At 50.9% G+C, this 16,877-nt stretch overlaps 1 protein-coding gene across 1 annotated transcript in view; it reads right to left on the reverse strand.

Moving 5' to 3' along the window:
- Positions 1-16,877, reverse strand: part of ECI1 (enoyl-CoA delta isomerase 1) — a 94,144-nt gene that overhangs the window by 40,995 nt on the left and 36,272 nt on the right. The window lies entirely within an intron of this gene.

Here is a 16,877-nt window from a genome sequence, read left to right on the forward strand (position 1 = left end):
GACTTTTTTCCTCTTCTTGGAGAAATGCAACTCCATCTGCCCCACTATGCCGCCAGTCTTACCTGCAAAGTATTCCCTTTAGCTCCCTTACACCGCTCATGGTGCTCAATACCTCGTTGTACCTGAACTCCACTTGTGGTCACCTTTGCGCTACCAAGATGTTTCGGTGTGTGCAGATCCCTCTAACATGTTAGTCTCCTGTGCACTGCCGAAAAGCTGTGGTGCGACCAACCCCTATATTTACACTGCATGGCACTCCTATAAGGAAAGAAATCTAAGACCTTTATAACATTTTTTTTTTTTTTAACAAACTGCTTGCATATTATGTTTTCATTTTATTTAGCAGTTTTTTTTAGTTTATTGTATTATTTACATTTTTTGTCAGTTTCCAATATTTTCAGTTCATTAATTCTAAATAAGTTTTAGGAGAGGCATAAGACATCCCCTGGAGACCTCTTAGCCTTTGACATTCCTCTGTAGGTTTAAAAAATAAAAAGTTAAACGGAAAATTCACGTTTACAGTACACTCAACTCAACCCACTACGCCGGCCACACGCTTGACCCCGTCTTCTCATCCGGCAAGCACATCTCCTTCAGCCACGCCACCGGACTCCACTGGACCGACCACAGCTGCGTCCACTTCAGCTTCAGAAGAACTACGACCCACCACCACCCGCAACAGGTCCCCCGCCGGAGCTGGAGCAAGATCACGCCGAGCAGCTCACTGCCTCCCTCAACCAGAACACTCACACCAGCACAACGGACCCCAACGAAGCAGCCAGCAACCTCCCTAAGTGGCTGACCGTCTGCGCCGATGACCTCGCACCACTAAAGAACCCTCCCAGCAGACCCAGCAGCAAGAAAACCCCCTGGTTCACCAACAAACAAGAAATCCAAGAAGAACTGCCGCGCCCTCGAGAAAGCCTGGCGGCTCGACCAGACCACAGACAACAGGACCGCCCTCAAGCACACCACCCGCAAACACCATCAGGTGATCCGCGCCACCAAGAAGTCGGCACTCGAAGAACGACTGGACAACAACGCCCACGACAGCAAGGAACTCTTCAGCATCGTCAAAGAGTTCTCCACCCCAGCGCCGGAAACAACAACAGCATCACTCCCTCGCAAGACCTCTGCAACTCACTCGCCTCGTTCTTCCACCGCAAGATCGCCGACATACACAACAGCTTCGATGCACAGACCACACACCCTACCACCGAACCAACGCCCGCCACCACCACACTCTGCAACTGGACCCTGATCAGCACCGAAGACACCACCCGCACGATGAACTCCATCCACTCAGGATCACCAACCGACCCCTGCCCACACCACGTCTTCAACAAAGCCGGCGCCATCATCGCACCCCATCTCCGGGACATCATCAACTCCTCCTTCCACACCGCCACCTTCCCGGAGAGCTGGAAGCACGCCGAGCTGACCGCCCTCCTGAAGAAACCAACGGCGGACCCCACCGACCTCATGAACTACCGTCCCATCTCGCTCCTTCCCTTCCCGGCCAAAGTCATCGAGAAGACCGTCAACAGACAGCTTGCCGCCTTCCTCGAGACGAACGGATCCCTCGACCCCTCGCAGTCCGGGTTTTGGGCCAACCACAGCACCGAGACCGCCCCAATCGCAGCCACCGACGACATCAGAACCCTGATCAACAACGGAGAAACAGCGGCCCTCATCCTCCTGGACCTCTCCGCGTTGTTCGACACGGTCTGCCACCGCACCCTAGTGAAGCGCCTCAGCAACATCGGAAAACGACAGAAAGCACTGGAGTAAATCATCTCGTTCCTCGCCGGAAGAACCCAGAAAGTCCGCCTCCCCCGTTCAGATCTGAGGCCACTGAAGTCATCTGCGGAGTACCACAAGGATCTTCACTAAGACCAACCCTCTTCAACGTCTACATGAGCCCCCTCGCAGCCATCGCACGACAACACAACCTCAACATCATCTCCTCCGCCGACTACACCCAGCTGATCCTCTCCCTCACCAACGACCCCACCACCGCCAGAGCCAACCTACACGAAGGGATGAAAGACGTCGCCGTCTGGATGAGGAACAGCCGCCTTAAACTGAACTCAGACAAGACGGAACTCCTCATCCTGGGATCATCACCCTCCGCCTGGGACGACTCCTGGTGGCCCCCGGCCCTGGGCACCGCTCCCAAGCCAACGGACCATGCACGCAACCGGGGCTTCATCCTGGACTCCCCCCTGTCGATGACCAGACAAGTCAACGCTGTCTCATCTTCGTGCTTCAACACCCTGCGCATGCTCCGCAAGATCTTCAGATGGATCCCCACTGAAACCAGGAAGACCGTCACCCAGGCACTCGTCACCAGCCGACTGGACTACAGGAACACCCTCTACGCCGAAACCACGGCCAAACTTAACCCCTTCGATTCGGCCGCGATTCCCCTGGTGTGCTGTAAACAGCACGAACAGGGGCGGGCCGTGACAAACCCCAGCCGTCATCAGCACACGAGCACCGTAGTGCATGACGGCTGGGGTTCGTCATGAGCATGGAAGGGTTAAAAAAAGACTCCAAAGCATCCAGAACACCTCCGCACGACTCATCCTGGACATCCCCTGACACAGCCACATCACCGGACACCTGAGAGACCTGCACTGGCTCCCCGTCAGCGAGAGAATCACGTTCAGACTCCTCACCCACGCACACAAGGCTCTCCATGACCTGGGCCCCAAGTACCTCAACGACAGCATGACCTTCTACACGCCCACCCGCCAGCTACGATCAACCAGCCACGCCCTCTCCACCGTACCACGCATCCGCAGAGCCACCGCCGGAGGAAGATCCTTCTCCTACCTGGCAACCAAGACTTGGAACTCCCTCCCCACCCACCTTTGGCGAACCCAAGACCATCTCTCCTTCAGGAAGCAGCTCAAGACCTGGCTGTTCGAGCAGTAACATACCCCTCTCCCCCAGCGCCTTGAGACCCTCCCGGGTGAGTAGCGCGCTTTACAAATGCCGTGATTGATTGATTGATTGATTGAGTGTGCTTCAAAAGTTCCTAAAAACAGGAAGGCATGGGACCAAGGACAGAAGGCAGGCAATAGCTCCATCTGATGTAGAAGATAGAATCTCCAAAACAAATGACACGTGACCTTTGCAACTGCAGGATTCCGAATCCTTAGGATCACCAGTATGATGACCAGAAGCATTTGTGATAAAGTGCACCTTCCCAGACTCTGAACGTAATGAAAAATGTCCTAACGTAACAGAAAGTTTCAATTCTATGGAGGATACGGAGGCAAGGATTATACTTTGCTTTCGCTGCTTTCATTTTACAGCAGCCATTTCACAATACTATCAAAAAACTATCTTTTCCATGAAACTTCGTGAAAGAGAAATAGAAGATGGTCCAATCAACACAAGGTCATTCCCCTCATAGACCTTTCTCTGTGTTCACGTCCCCTCTTCCTTTCCGCGACCAAGGTCCATTCATTCTCCAAAGTTATTCCTGCATGATTGATTCATTCCCTGGAGAACAAGCATTTACAATGCAACGGTCTCGCCTTTGCAAAAGTTAGAGCTATTGGCATTGTAAATGACAAATTTTGTATTTATGTGTTGGTTTTGAAAACAGATAAATAAATGGAATTGTCGTTTACAATGCCAATAGCTTAATCTTTCGCAAATGCGAGACCTATTGCATTTGCACCCACACTGACAGAGAGCCACACACACAGAGCCACACACACACACACACACACACACACACACACACACACCCACACACACAGAGCCACACACACACAGAGCCACACACACACATGGTGGTGGTGGATGTGGTGGTGGTGGATGTGGTTGATGTGGTGGTGGATGTGGATGTGGATGTGGATGTGGTGGATGTAGATGTGGTGGATGTGGATGTGGTGGATGTGGATGTGGATGTAGATGTAGATGTGGTGGATGTGGATGTGGATGTAGATGTGGATGTGGATGTGGATGTGGATGTGGTGGATGTGGATGTGGTGGATGTGGATGTGGATGTAGATGTGGTGGATGTGGATGTGGATGTGGATGTAGATGTGGTGGATGTGGAAGTAGATGTGGTGGATGTGGATGTGGATGTAGATGTGGATGTGGATGTGGATGTGGATGTGGTGGATGTGGATGATGTGGATGTGGATGTAGATGTGGTGGATGTGGATGTGGATGTGGATGTAGATGTGGTGGATGTGGAAGTAGATGTGGTGGATGTGGATGTGGATGTAGATGTGGTGGATGTGGATGTGGATGTGGATGTAGATGTGGTGGATGTGGAAGTAGATGTGGTGGATGTGGATGTGGATGTGGATGTAGATGTGGATGTGGTGGATGTGGATGTAGATGTGGTGGATGTGGATGTAGATGTGGTGGATGTGGATGTAGATGTGGATGTGGTGGATGTGGATGTAGATGTGGTGGATGTGGATGTAGATGTGGATGTGGTGGATGTGGATGTAGATGTGGTGGATGTGGATGTAGATGTGGATGTGGTGGATGTGGATGTAGATGTGGTGGATGTGGATGTAGATGTGGTGGATGTGGATGTGGTGGATGTGGATGTGGTGGATGTGGATGTAGATGTGGTGGATGTGGATGTGGATGTGGATGTAGATGTGGTGGATGTGGATGTAGATGTGGTGGATGTGGATGTGGATGTGGATGTGGATGTAGATGTGGTGGATGTGGATGTGGATGTGGATGTAGATGTGGTGGATGTGGATGTAGATGTGGTGGATGTGGATGTGGATGTGGATGTGGATGTAGATGTGGTGGATGTGGAAGTAGATGTGGTGGATGTGGATGTGGATGTGGATGTGGATGTAGATGTGGTGGATGTGGATGTGGATGTGGATGTGGATGTAGATGTGGTGGATGTGGATGTGGATGTGGATGTAGATGTGGTGGATGTGGATGTGGATGTGGATGTGGATGTAGATGTGGTGGATGTGGATGTGGATGTGGATGTAGATGTGGTGGATGTGGATGTGGATGTGGATGTAGATGTGGTGGATGTGGATGTGGATGTGGATGTAGATGTGGTGGATGTGGATGTGGATGTGGATGTAGATGTGGTGGATGTGGATGTGGATGTAGATGTGGTGGATGTGGATGTGGATGTAGATGTGGTGGATGTGGATGTAGATGTGGTGGATGTGGATGTGGATGTGGATGTAGATGTGGTGGATGTGGATGTGGATGTAGATGTGGTGGATGTGGATGTGGATGTAGATGTGGTGGATGTGGATGTAGATGTGGTGGATGTGGATGTGGATGTAGATGTGGTGGATGTGGATGTGGATGTGGATGTAGATGTGGTGGATGTGGATGTGGATGTAGATGTGGTGGATGTGGATGTGGATGTGGATGTGGATGTGGATGTGGATGTGGATGTGGTGGATGTGGTGGATGTGGATGTGGATGATGTGGATGTGGATGTGGTGGATGTGGATGTGGATGTGGATGTGGTGGATGTGGATGTGGATGTGGATGTGGATGTGGATGTGGATGTAGTGGATGTGGATGTGGATGTGGATGTGGTGGATGTGGATGTGGTGGATGTGGATGTGGATGTGGATGTGGATGTGGATGTGGATGTGGATGTGGATGTGGATGTAGTGGATGTGGATGTAGTGGATGTGGATGTGGTGGATGTGGATGTGGTGGATGTGGTGGATGTGGATGTGGATGTGGATGTGGATGTAGTGGATGTGGATGTGGATGTGGTGGATGTGGATGTGGATGTGGTGGATGTGGTGGATGTGGATGTGGATGTGGATGTGGATGTAGTGGATGTGGATGTGGATGTGGTGGATGTGGATGTGGATGTGGATGTGGATGTAGTGGATGTGGATGTGGATGTGGTGGATGTGGATGTAGTGGATGTGGATGTGGATGTGGATGTAGTGGATGTGGATGTGGATGTAGTGGATGTGGATGTGGATGTGGATGTGGATGTAGTGGATGTGGATGTGGATGTGGATGTAGTGGATGTGGTGGATGTGGATGTGGATGTGGATGTGGATGTGGATGATGTGGATGTGGATGTGGTGGATGTGGATGTGGTGGATGTGGATGTGGATGTGGTGGATGTGGATGTGGTGGATGTGGATGTGGATGTGGTGGATGTGGATGACGTGGTGGTGGATGACGTGGTGGTGGATGACGTGGTGGTGGATGGCGTGGTGGTGGATGGCGTGGTGGTGGATGGCGTGGTGGTGGATGGCGTGGTGGTGGATGGCGTGGTGGTGGATGGCGTGGTGGTGGATGGCGTGGTGGTGGATGGCGTGGTGGTGGATGGCGTGGTGGTGGATGGCGTGGTGGTGGATGACGTGGTGGTGGATGACGTGGTGGTGGATGACGTGGTGGTGGATGACGTGGTGGTGGATGACGTGGTGGTGGATGACGTGGTGGTGGATGACGTGGTGGTGGATGACGTGGTGGTGGATGACGTGGTGGTGGATGACGTGGTGGTGGATGACGTGGTGGTGGATGACGTGGTGGTGGATGACGTGGTGGTGGATGACGTGGTGGTGGATGACGTGGTGGTGGATGACGTGGTGGTGGATGACGTGGTGGTGGATGACGTGGTGGTGGATGACGTGGTGGTGGATGACGTGGTGGTGGATGACGTGGTGGTGGATGACGTGGTGGTGGATGACGTGGTGGTGGATGACGTGGTGGTGGATGACGTGGTGGTGGATGACGTGGTGGTGGATGACGTGGTGGTGGATGACGTGGTGGTGGATGACGTGGTGGTGGATGACGTGGTGGTGGATGACGTGGTGGTGGATGACGTGGTGGTGGATGACGTGGTGGTGGATGACGTGGTGGTGGATGACGTGGTGGTGGATGACGTGGTGGTGGATGACGTGGTGGTGGATGACGTGGTGGTGGATGACGTGGTGGTGGATGACGTGGTGGTGGATGACGTGGTGGTGGATGACGTGGTGGTGGATGACGTGGTGGTGGATGACGTGGTGGTGGATGACGTGGTGGTGGATGACGTGGTGGTGGATGACGTGGTGGTGGATGACGTGGTGGTGGATGACGTGGTGGTGGATGACGTGGTGGTGGATGACGTGGTGGTGGATGACGTGGTGGTGGATGACGTGGTGGTGGATGACGTGGTGGTGGATGACGTGGTGGTGGATGACGTGGTGGTGGATGACGTGGTGGTGGATGACGTGGTGGTGGATGACGTGGTGGTGGATGACGTGGTGGTGGATGACGTGGTGGTGGATGACGTGGTGGTGGATGACGTGGTGGTGGATGACGTGGTGGTGGATGACGTGGTGGTGGATGACGTGGTGGTGGATGACGTGGTGGTGGATGACGTGGTGGTGGATGACGTGGTGGTGGATGACGTGGTGGTGGATGACGTGGTGGTGGATGACGTGGTGGTGGATGACGTGGTGGTGGATGACGTGGTGGTGGATGACGTGGTGGTGGATGACGTGGTGGTGGATGACGTGGTGGTGGATGACGTGGTGGTGGATGACGTGGTGGTGGATGACGTGGTGGTGGATGACGTGGTGGTGGATGACGTGGTGGTGGATGACGTGGTGGTGGATGACGTGGTGGTGGATGACGTGGTGGTGGATGACGTGGTGGTGGATGACGTGGTGGTGGATGACGTGGTGGTGGATGACGTGGTGGTGGATGACGTGGTGGTGGATGACGTGGTGGTGGATGACGTGGTGGTGGATGACGTGGTGGTGGATGACGTGGTGGTGGATGACGTGGTGGTGGATGACGTGGTGGTGGATGACGTGGTGGTGGATGACGTGGTGGTGGATGACGTGGTGGTGGATGACGTGGTGGTGGATGACGTGGTGGTGGATGACGTGGTGGTGGATGACGTGGTGGTGGATGACGTGGTGGTGGATGACGTGGTGGTGGATGACGTGGTGGTGGATGACGTGGTGTTGGATGACGTGGTGGTGGATGACGTGGTGGTGGATGACGTGGTGGTGGATGACGTGGTGGTGGATGACGTGGTGGTGGATGACGTGGTGGTGGATGACGTGGTGGTGGATGACGTGGTGGTGGATGACGTGGTGGTGGATGACGTGGTGGTGGATGACGTGGTGGTGGATGACGTGGTGGTGGATGACGTGGTGGTGGATGACGTGGTGGTGGATGACGTGGTGGTGGATGACGTGGTGGTGGATGACGTGGTGGTGGATGACGTGGTGGTGGATGTGGTGGTGGATGTGGTGGTGGATGAGGTGGTGGATGAGGTGGTGGATGAGGTGGTGGATGAGGTGGTGGATGAGGTGGTGGATGAGGTGGTGGATGAGGTGGTGGATGAGGTGGTGAATGAGGTGGTGAATGAGGTGGTGAATGAGGTGGTGAATGAGGTGGTGAATGAGGTGGTGGATGAGGTAGTGGTGGATGATGTGGTGGTGGATGTGGATGTGGTGGTGGTGGTGGATGTGGTTGATGTGGTGGTGGATGTGGTGGATGTGGTGGTGGTGGTGGTGGATGTGGTGGTGGTAGGTGTGGTGGTGGTGAGGTGGATGTGGTGGTGGTGAGGTGGATGTGGTGGTGGTGAGGTGGATGTGGTGGTGGTGAGGTGGATGTGGTGGTGGTGAGGTGGATGTGGTGGTGGTGAGGTGGATGTGGTGGTGGTGAGGTGGATGTGGTGGTGGTGAGGTGGATGTGGTGGTGGTGAGGTGGATGTGGTGGTGGTGAGGTGGATGTGGTGGTGGTGAGGTGGATGTGGTGGTGGTGAGGTGGATGTGGTGGTGGTGGATGTGGTGGTGGGGGATGTGGTGGTGGTGGTGGATGTGGTGGTGGTGGATGTGGTGGTGGTGGATGTGGTGGTGGTGGATGTGGTGGTGGTGGATGTAGTGGTGGTGGATGTGGTGGTGGTGGATCTGGTGGTGGTGGATGAGGTGGTGGTGGTTGTGGTGGTGGATGAGGTGGTGGATGAGGTGGTGGATGAGGTAGTGGTGGATGAGGTAGTGGTGGATGATGTGGTGGCGGATGTGGATGTGGTGGCGGATGTGGTTGATGTGGTGGTGGATGTGGTGGTGGTGGTGGATGTGGTGGTGGTGGTGGATGTGGTGGTGGTGGATGTGGATGTGGTGGTGCTGGGTGCGGTGGTGGTGGATCTGGTAGTGGTGGATGTGGATGCGGTGGTGGATGTGGATGCGGTGGTGGATGTGGTGGTGGTGGATGTGGTGGTGGATGTGGATGTGGCGGTGGATGTGGTGTATGTGGTGGTGGATGTGGTGGTGGTGGTGGATGTGGTGGTGGTTGATGTGTTGGTGGATTAAAATATATATTTTTCAATAAATGATGCTCAATTCGGGGATACATTCGTACATACTTAATCAAAACACTGAAATATGTTGAAAAATAAAGGTTTCCATTGTAAAGTCTTTATCACTTGTTTTCAAAATATTTACTGCCGGATTTGCATATGGCTCGGCACATACTCTGCTCTAAGAGCCAATCCAGATCTCTGCTTTTGCCACTGAACTAATACCGTATCTTGGACTTCCTCCAAATTGCATGATAACCTTACGCATTGAATTCGCTGGGTAAGCAGGATAAAACATTAACAACAACCTGCGTAGAAATACAAACTAAAAATATGTTTGCATTTGTTGGAGCAAATGTTACCCAAAACTGTCAGAGTATCCTGACATAGACACTAAGAGGGCAGAATGTATTAATGAAGCACATTTGTTAGGAAACCATGATGAGCAAACACTCGCAGTTTGGATGTGGTTCACTGAGATTTTAAGCACAAGTCCTCAAGAGCCATCAAATCAATTAGACTGGAAGTGCTGATAAACTAGCTATGCTTGGAGTTCGTTTTACATATGCCGGGTGGAAAAAATAAATTAGCGGCGGTTCTGTTCTAGCTTTTGTTGTATTGCTGTACAGCAAACAACTCCATAGAAAATATTATTGTGTGGGTATTTTTTTTCTCCAAGTCACACCATAAGAAATAATAATCATCATGTTGCGACAATCCCAGCTCCGTAACAATACTCCCATCCCCATAGCTGAAGAAATACTTCGCCATGTCGTCCAGACTTTCGTCCTAACCCGTCCTCACACTCACATTTGTCGCAGACAATGACTGGTGTTGGAGAACTACTTCTGCTCCTCAGCCCGATAGATGCCCACAATAGAAGCACTAGATCGGTACCTAACGACAAGAACGGGCCAAAACGTAAACAGGAAGTGACCACTATCCAAAAACGACAACTTCCGCTATCAATTTAATTCACCAACCAACGGCACCCTTATGAACTTCCACCAATCACAACGAAGTTCTGCGTGACTGTTATTTCCCCCACGTTCTGCCTATCATCACTTTATTGATGCATTTGAAACAATTATTGCAACACGAAGTGAACGTTTATATTCAACTATTATCATATAAAAATCCTCTACCCCGCATCCTCCAGTAGTGATAGTCTCCCTTGCACCAGGCCGGGTTTATCTCCGCCTTTCCCGGGCCACCTTCTCCCGTGCCGCCAGGCGTCTTTCTATCTACCCTTAGGCCGGCAGCTACTCACCTCTCCGTGAACTGCGACGCTCGCCACCTGGGCTTCGCTGCCGTTGCCAGGGTGCTGTCACGGCTTCCCAGCCCCACGCACAATAAGGCAACTTTATGGGGAAGAACATCAGCGTCCAGTGCAAGGAAAGGCGGGGGAGGGAGGGCAGGACCGGAAGTGGGAGGAAAGAGTTGAAGGGGCGGGCGAGAGACATGGCAGTTGGAGGGCTGGGCTAGGGGGAGGAAAAGCGACGAAGACAGAAACAGGGCTGGTGTCAAAGACACGAGATGACGAAAGCTTGGACTGAAGGGGAAGGCAAGGTGAGGAGCAGAGGTAGCAATCATTGCAGTGAAACAAAACCAACTGAGTGCGACCCGAACCGAAAGTGGGAGGTGTTCGTGGCGAGCGGCGGAGAAAGGGCGGTCAAAATAAATGATGGACAACTTTGCGACGGAGAGCAGCACACTGTAAAATGAGAGGAATAAAGCACAAGAGTTTAGAATGGCGGTAAGTGGGGCTGGGGGCGCTTGTATGTAGGCGGCGGTGGCGGCGGGCGGAGGGGGGTGTCTCTGTATGTGTGTGTGCGTGCGTGTGTGTAGGTGCGCTCCTGCGTGTGCGCGGCGGGGGGGTGCGCGCGTGTCTGTGTGTGTGTGTGTGGGCCTTCCTGCCTGCGTGTGCATGTGTGTGTTTAGGGAGTCTGTGGCAGGGGACGTGCACGGCGCCGGGCTGGGCGCCGGGCTGGGCGTGCGCGCTCACGAGGTCAAATCTCGGCCTGAAAAAGCGTGTGGCACTTTGCTGTCCACATTCCCCCAAAAGTAACAACATAAATTGTCTCGCCCTAGACAGCAAAAGCTTCGCTTTTGCTTTCGTCTAGGCGAGACCTAAAAAGGAAAATGCTACTTACCAGAATGCATCTGTTCTTGGCATGTAGAGCTGCAGAGTTGCACACTGTGCATAGATCGCCACCTAGTGTTGAGCCAGATGTTTGCAGTTTGTTGTTGTCCTGAAAAGTTCTTTGGAAGTCACGAGATAGGTGACTCCTCCTTAGGACCTCATTGTGCATGGGCATCGGCTCCATCCCCAGATTGTTTTTCGCCATTAGGGAAATGATGGAGCTTTGCAATAAAAGGAAGGATGCTCACTAATTTGTATCTAATTAGGATAATACTGGAACAGACAAGGGTAGCCGGGGAGGCGGTTGTTCATGTGCAACTCTGCAGCTCTACATGTCAAGAACAGATGCATACTGGTAAGTAGCATTTTCCGTTCGAGGCATATGAGCTGCAGATTGCACACTGTGCATAGATTGTATAGCTGTACCCACTCTTAGCGGCGACCACCCCTATCTGTTGCAGTAGTTTGGAATAATGTTTTGAGAACAGCCTGGCCCATATTAGCTTGTTGTTTTGTTTGCACATCTACACAATAGTGTTTTGTGAATGTGTGTGGTGTAACCCATGTAGCTGCTCTGCAGATGTCATCTAGGGGAATGTTTCCCAAAAATGCCCTTGAAGCCCCTATTTTTCTTGTAGAGTGGGCTTTAGGGGTAACAGATAACGTATGTTTAGCATTGTGGTAACAAATCTGTATGCATTTGACAATCCATCTAGCTATCCCAGATTTTGGAATGGGATTACCTTTGTGTGGTGGTGAGAAAGACACAAAAAGTTGCTTTGTCTTACGAAAAGGTAGAGTTCTTTCTATGTAGTATAGCAATGCTCTTTTGACATCTAATGTGTGAAGAGCTCTTTCTGCTACTGACTGTGGTTGCAAGAAGAAGGGCAGTTCCACAGATTGATTGAGATGGAATGGAGAAATGACTTTGGGCAGGAATTTTGGATTAGTACGTAGAACTACCTTATTTTCATGCATTTGCAAGAACGGTACTTGGATGGTTAGTGCTTGTAGTTCACAAACTCTCTGCAGAGAAGAAATAGCTACTAGGAAAGCAACTTTCCATGTTAAAAATTGTAATTCACATCTGTGTAAAGGTTCAAAGGGAGGTCCCATTAACCGTGTGAACAACATTTAAATTCCACACAGGCGAAGGTGGTACTCTGGGAGGGATTATTCTTTTAAAGCCTTCCATAAAGGCTTTAATGGCAGGCACTCTGAACAGAGATAGATGTTGTCTGTTTTGCAGGTATGCTGCTATTGCAGCGAGATGTAGTCTAATAGACGTATAGGCTAAGTTACATCTTTGGAGATGCAGTAAGTATCCCATGATGTGTTGAATAGACACATTTAGGGGATCAATATTGTTGTTGTGACAAAATATCACAAATTGTTTCCACTTTGCTGTATAACATGCCCTAGTGGTTGGACGTCAAGATTCTTTAATGACATTCATGCAGTCTGGAGGAAGGTTCAGATATCCAAATTCTAGGACTTCAGGAGCCAGATCGCAAGGTTTGAGCTGAGCTGGGGCCGGGTGTCTGATCTCTCCATGGTTCTGTGTTAAGAGGTGTGGAGACAGGTGCAGTTTTTGGTGCAGTACTACAGACAGTTGTAGCAGTGTGGTGTACCACGGTTGTCTGGCCCATGTTGGAGCAACTAGGATGAGGGTCAGAGAATGCTGCTGTAGTTTGCGTACTACTAGTGACATGAGTGGTAGAGGTGGAAAAGCGTACGCAAATCTCTTTGACCAATTCATCCATATCGCATTGCCTTTTGACAGTGGGTATGGATATCTGGCGTGGAAGCTTGGGCATTTTGTGTTTTCGTGGGTGTCAAATAGGTCTATTTGAGGTTGTCCCCACATCTGAAAGAATGGTTGAAGAACCTGCATATGAAGTGCCCACTCATGGGTCTGTTGCGTTTGACGACTTAACAGATACGCTATAGTATTTTGTACTCCCGGAACATGCTGGGCTAGGAGGGATATGTTTTGAGGTATAGTCCACCTCCATATGTCATGCGCAAGTTGAGAGAGTTGCAGGAAGTGTGTGCCTCCCTGCTTCTATATGTAGTACATTGCTGTCATGTTGTCTGTGCGGATTAACACAGCTTTGTTTGCTACTTGCTTCTAGAAAGCTTTTAGTGCTAGGAATATTGCTAGTAACTTCAGATGATTGATGTGGAGTAATTTTTGTTGCGGTGTCCACCTGCCTTGCATGGTGTGTTGCAGTAGGTGGGCTCCCCTGCTGGAGAGCGAGGCGTCCGCAGTCAAGATTATCTGAGGAACTGGCTCTAGGAACGGTCGTCCCTTGGAAAGGTTTTTGGTGTTACACCACTGCAGAGAATGAGGAGTCTGACCGTCTACCAACACTAGGTCTGTTAAGTGACCTTGAGCCTGGTTCCATTGACGTGATAAGCACTCTTGTAGGAGACGCATCTGAAGTCTTGAATGAGGTACTATGAAGATGCAAGAGGCCATCATCCCTATGAGTTGCATGAACACTCGTGCTGGGAGGGAGTGTTGTAGCTGAAACTTTGTTAGAAGAGTTTGCATGCTGGCTATCCTTGCTGGAGTGGGATAGGCTAGCGCTGTTGAGGTGTTTACTGTGGCACTGAGGTACTGTTGTTCTTTGGATGGTTGTAGATGAGACTTGGTGTGGTTTATTGTGAACCCCAAGTTGTTGAGCAGTTGGATGGTGGCATGAGTGAGTTCCACGCATTGATTGTATGAGCTGGCTTTTATGAGCCAGTCGTCGAGGTACGGGAAGACATGTATGTGCTGTCTTCGTAGATGCGCTGCCACTACTTCTAAGCACTTGGTGAATACTCTTGGTGTTGTTGCGACTCCAAATGGGAGTACTTTGAATTGATAGTGCTGTCCGTCTATTACAAATCTGAGATACTTCCTGTGAGCCTTGTGAATGGGAATGTGGAAGTATGCGTCCTTGAGATCTAGAGTAGCCAGGAAGTCATTTTGCAGCAGGTGCGGAAGGACTTGTTGGGAGTGTGACCATGTGAAAATGGTCTGACTGTATGTATATGTTTATCGGTCTGAGGTGTAAAATAGGCCTTAAGAGAGCGGTCCTTCTTTGGAATCAGAAAATATAGAGAGTAAACCCCCTGGTTTTATTGGTGCAGAGGAACTGGTTCTATTGCACTTTTTTCTAGCAGGGATATTACTTCTTGCTTTAACAGTGATAGATGTTTTTGTGACATTGGACGCTGTTTGGGTGGTATGTTTGGGGGATAGATGTTAGTTCTAGACAGTAACCTGACTGAATAATTTGTCGCACCCACCTGTCTGATGTGATGTTGATCCAGGCAGGCAGGAATTGTTGAAGTCTTGCCCCCACAGGAGTGGAATGTTGGGGGGAAGGGGAGGAAAGTCATTGGGTAGGGGCAGAGCGGGAGTTGTTGTTTTTGCCTCTGCCTTTGTTGTTGTTACCCCTTTAACCCACTCTCTGGTAGTCCTTAGTGAATGTGGATTGACCAGGGGTTTTGTAGGAAGTGGAGGGACTTTGAGGAGTAGCTTTTGCTGTATCGGTGTCTTTTTTCATTTTCTCTAAAGACACGTCAACATTTGGGCCAAATAAATGCATCTCATCAAATGGCTGATTAAGGATGAAGTTTTGTACTTCAGGTTTAAAACCTGAAATACGTAGCCAGGCATGTCTCCCTAGTACAGTGCTGGTGTTGATTGCCCTCGAGGCGGTATCTGCAGCGTCTAGGGCACAACGAATAGAAGTATTAGTGATATTTCTACCTTTCTGTAAAAGTTCATTATCCCTATTTTTGTATTTGTCTGGTAGGTGCTGCATGATGGACTCTAGTTCATCGTAATGTGCCCTGTCATATCTTGCCAGCAACGCGCCAGATGTTAGCTGCTTGTGCCGCTGTTCGCTTGTCAGAGGCGTCAAGGAGTTTAGATTCTTTGTCTGGTGGTGAGGCCTAACCTGATGTCTGGGAATTAGCACGTTTACGTGCATTAGACACTACTAGAGAATCTAATTGTGCTGGACCTTTAATATAAACTGGGTCTGCAGGGGCAGCTTTATATTTTTTTCTCAATGGGAGGATTGAGGACCCTAGACCTGACAGGATCCTTAAAAACCTCTGTTGAGTGCTTGATGACACCTTTCAGCATTGGTAAAATGGCAGTAGACCTTTGTGTGTTATCAAAAGTGTCTAGTAGGAAGTCTTCCTCCACTGCAAGTCCACCCCATGATATTGTGCAGCCCTTTGGACTAGTAGGTTCAACCCTATAGTGTCGTCTGGAAGGGTATACATCATCTTGTGGGATGTGAAGCACATCAGGGGTGTTGTAATCATCCCATGGATTAGGTGCCTGAGGGGGACAATTGGTGCCTGCAGGGTCGTGTGCACCCCCACGCATGTTGTCAGAATCTGTGTCTACATCATCATCTGGATTAGTAGATGGTGTAGGTGAATGTTGTGGTGGAGGAGTAACAATATGGGGAGGTGGAGGAGAAGGGACCCTTAATGGAGAGGTTGCAATGTCCTCCTTCTTTCGAGGGGGAGGAGGTGCTGGCGCCTCAAGTGGTCTCTTCTTCGAGCTGAGAGTCAATTGTCCTGTTTTAGGATCCTTTACAAGAGTTTTCTGATTGGGATCCGGTGTAAAAAGTTCTTCTGAGTGGGGCAAATCCTTTGGCGTCAAAGTTTTCGGCTCCGTAGGTTTTTTCGGCACCAAGTCGGTAGCTGGTGTCGAGTCTTTTGAAGTCGGTAGCTGGTGTCGAGTCTTTTGGCTTAGGAGTGTGCCCTTTAGCAATGTCTTTTACCGGAACCGGTTTTTTCGGTTCCGGGTGTGTCTTCGGCTCCGACGCGTGTGAATCTGGCGCTTTGGGCGTTTTTTTTACCCAGCTCAGAGTACGGTTTCGGCATCGATGAGCCGCTGCCAGTCTTCGGCGCCTTGTGCTTAGGTTTCAGTGCAACAATCGGCGTAGTAGAGGAAGATGGCTTTTTTTTCGGTGTCAGTATAGGATTGGCACCGGGAATAGGCTGGCTCGAGCCCGAGCCGCCTGAAGGCTAGTGGGCTTCTTTGCTGGGCCCGAATGTGGGGCATGGGAAGCAGTGTCTCATGTGCACCCGGGCCCGAAGGTGAGGGTGTGACCGAAGCCTTTTTTGAGGGTGTAGAGGAAGGGTTGGAGTCGACGGTCTTACTTACGACCCGTTGAGCTGGAGTGAGGTCCTCAACGTCGGAGTCTTTGGCATCTGAGGATCCGATACTCTCTTCGGCGTGCTGGTGTTCTAGCATGTCGACGCCCTTTTCAAAGATGTCGTCGGGGATCGAAGCTGACGAGCGAGCCATAGTTCTCCGAGCTAGTCGGTCCCGAATGGTTTTCTTGGAGCGGAATGAGGCACACTCCAAACAGTCTTTGGCCTCGTGCTCCGGTGAAAGGCAAAGGTTACACACCTCATGTA

Source organism: Lissotriton vulgaris, chromosome 10, assembly GCF_964263255.1.
Source record: "Lissotriton vulgaris chromosome 10, aLisVul1.2, whole genome shotgun sequence".
Classification (NCBI taxonomy): domain Eukaryota; kingdom Metazoa; phylum Chordata; class Amphibia; order Caudata; family Salamandridae; genus Lissotriton; species Lissotriton vulgaris.